Here is a 3420-nt window from a genome sequence, read left to right as displayed (position 1 = left end):
AATTTTGCATCATTTGGATTTTTTATGAGAAATTTATGGGCACTTGAAGTTGGACTTTTTCACATTTCAATGACATTGGTCCAAAGTGTCTTATAATGTTTTGTATTATCACATGTATTTCTTTTAGGATTATGAAATTTTGTACAACATAACAATTGAATTAGACATCTTAAAATTTCCAATGCATTTGGTCCCACCTCAAAATCATGAAAAATGAAGGAGTTAGGTCCTTGGGAAGTTGACCCAAAATTAGGGTTTAAATCAAAATGACCTATAATGTTTTGAAATGAATGATGACCTTCCAATATTCAAATCAATTTTTGATGAAAATGAAAGTTGTTCATATGGTTCTTAAGAACATGGTTTCTCTTGGGGTCATCTTCATTTGATAAGCACATCAAAAGTTAGGTCTCAGTGGATTTCAAAATAGTCAGATGAATTGACTGACCAACTTCTCAAGTCCAAACTTCAAACCTTGATGAATGAATGATTGAGGACACTCACATAAGCTCAAATATGCATAAAATGATGAGTGAAAAAACTTCCCTTGATTTTATTTGATCATAGGTTGAGGTTGCTTCATGAGCAAGGCACAGTCAAAGCACATTTGAATTAGGGTTTCCTTGGGAAACAATCCTCAAACCCTTTGGTTTATCTTGATCAAATTGACAAATTGAAACACTTGGGAGGCATATATTATGATTGAGAGATTTGTGAACCATTTTCATGCTTACTTTCACTTTCATCTGGCCATTCTTTGAGCATAGGGGCCTCCTAGGAGCCTTGGATCACATGATTGCTCAAGCTTCAAAACAAAACAAGTTAGTGACATATTTTTGTGCTTTTTGTTAGTAAATATAATAAGAAAAGCAATAATATACAATTCAAACATGATTGGCAGTCTCAAACCAACTCACGCAAGTCCCAACCCAAGGGTAAAGGAGCCAAGATGCTATGATCCTTGAGGCAAATGCAATGTGCAATGTTATGATGCCATGAGGGATCTTAGGGTCAAAATTAGGGTCTTACAAGTTTCAAGCTCCTATAAACATTTTTTGATCCCTTGCTCTTATTTTATGTTTAGCATTGTAGCGGTAAATTCATGACCATTAAGCTATGGATAAACTTAACGTTAATAAAACCAGAGTCGCCACGGCACTTTTATTGTTTCCAAAGGAAAAGGGAAAAGTACGAACAAAACCCAAATATAAGAAGTTTTAAAATCAAAACTAATAAAATGCCAGAGACTACAGGTAAGGGGGTTGGTTACACAGAGGGAAGGTGTTAGCATCCAAAGTGTCCTAGGTACTCCTAGGGAGCCCTTTTTTATGTGTACATGTGTTTTGGTATAAAAAGATGTTTGCAATGAATAGAGTGTGGGGGATGAGAAAAGAATTCATTAATTATATTTTTGCGTTTGATAAGACCTTCGGACTTGTGCCTACGTACCAACATAAAATGAGGGATTAAAACCTCGTAGTTCGGGGTAACAATTTCAAAGTGAATTGATTGCTTTTAACAAAATTTTAAGTTTAAAAGAGGCACAAAAGCCCTAAAAAGGTTTGAATGAGTGTTAGTTCTTTTTGTCTTTTGAAATTTTAAGTCAAGTATAGTTAGGTTCATTTACAAGTTTGATTAAGAAAAGAGTTTGAAAATACAATAGCATAAGGCCAAAGTTTCTAATTTGCAACAAGGTCTAAGTTTAGAAATCACAAGCAAAGAAGATTTTGAAAGGGGGGAGATTTTGAAATTAAAGAAGTGTGAAGAGATGAAGCGACTAATCCTAAGCAAAAAAAATAAAAGTTAAGAGTTGAAAAGATCTGACCAATGGGATGCAATCCAATAGACAAGAATGTCATATAGAAACCCAAATTTCCCTTAGACTTTATAATCAAGCAATATCAATACACACAATTGCAAGGTGAAGAGCAAGGAATCAAATAAAGATAGCCACATCCAAGCTTAGCAACTCCATGATCTTCTTCATAATCTCCCATGCATCAGATGAAATACTCCTTGAATGGCTCGGAGATAGGCATTAGACACAAGTTCAAAGTAATAACTTCATCAAGACCATGTAGCAGATGAACTAAAAAAGGGGCCTAAATACTTGTATCAGATGAAAGTTTTCTTCACAAGCACTTGGTTTCAGAAAAGTTGGCATTGACCAAGACCTTTTTCATAGGGAACATTGCCTAACTCTAAGTCCAATGTCTCAGATCAAAACCAACATTCCACACAAATATTTTTTAGGGTTTTTTGTTATTATGTACATTAAGGTCAAAAGACCACAAACACAAACAAAATACACAAACAAGTATATACAATCACAATATAATCACAATGTACGACTCAAGTGAGCAAAGTGAAAATGGCATTAAAGTAAACAAATTGAATGGTATGAATAATGGCAAATGAATAAAGACTTGAATTTAAAGTGCAAAATATAAATGACTTGAAATTAAAAGTTAATAAAATGTTAGTTTATTAGAAGTTAGTATTGCTTTTGCTTTTTGTTGTTTAAGTCATTCTTTGGAGAATACTCAACCCACTATTCATAAGCATGAATCCTTGAACCAAGACATCTTCCAAAGGAAGGAAAAAAGGCCAAGTTTCCACACAATACCATGAAAGGAGGGAGACTTACAATCTCACTTACTAGAATGATATGCCTTTTTGTGTCAAAATTTAGCGCTATGTTAAGCAATCGTGATTGGACTTATCTAGAAGTCACAACTATTTGAGGTCGGGCAATAGAAATTTAAATGTTAATGTATGTTAGAGATATGGTATTATTAATCATACTCCTAAAACATACCACACTTAAAAGAAAATGGCAAAAGGGTGGACCTAATCTCATCCATACTTATGTTAATTTTGCAATCAACTAGCCTTAGGATATAGAGATATCATAGGTCAAAGAAATGGATTGGGATAGAATAGGATTGAGATGAATAGGGAGGGGAAATGAAATCAACACAAATTGGTCAAAGGAGGACTTTTATCAAATTAAAATCATTCATTCATTTTGGAAGATGAAATGTACATTTCATCAATCCCCTAAGTCCAATGATTTTAACTTAACAAAGTCAAATCAACATTGACCAAGGCCCAACAACAATAGTAAAACTCAACAAGTCAACACAAATAGCTCAACACAATTTATTTGCAATTAAACAATTAAAAATGCATTAAATTAAATTATGGTTGGTCAAAATCTTAAGACCTCATCAAAACACCAAATAAATGGCCATGACATTTTATCATAGGTCAAACAAGGTCAAAGGACCTTGGAGAAAAAATTTCATTATTTTTGAAAACTTAAAAGTATTTTTAAACAATTAAAAATATGCACAAAAACAATTAAATCATGAAAAATATTAATATTGATCCCAAAAATAATTTTAATTCAAAAAATGA

Source organism: Lathyrus oleraceus, chromosome 3, assembly GCF_024323335.1.
Source record: "Lathyrus oleraceus cultivar Zhongwan6 chromosome 3, CAAS_Psat_ZW6_1.0, whole genome shotgun sequence".
NCBI lineage: Eukaryota > Viridiplantae > Streptophyta > Magnoliopsida > Fabales > Fabaceae > Lathyrus > Lathyrus oleraceus.
The sequence above is the reverse complement of the archived record's forward strand: the minus strand, read 5'-3'. Positions refer to the sequence as shown.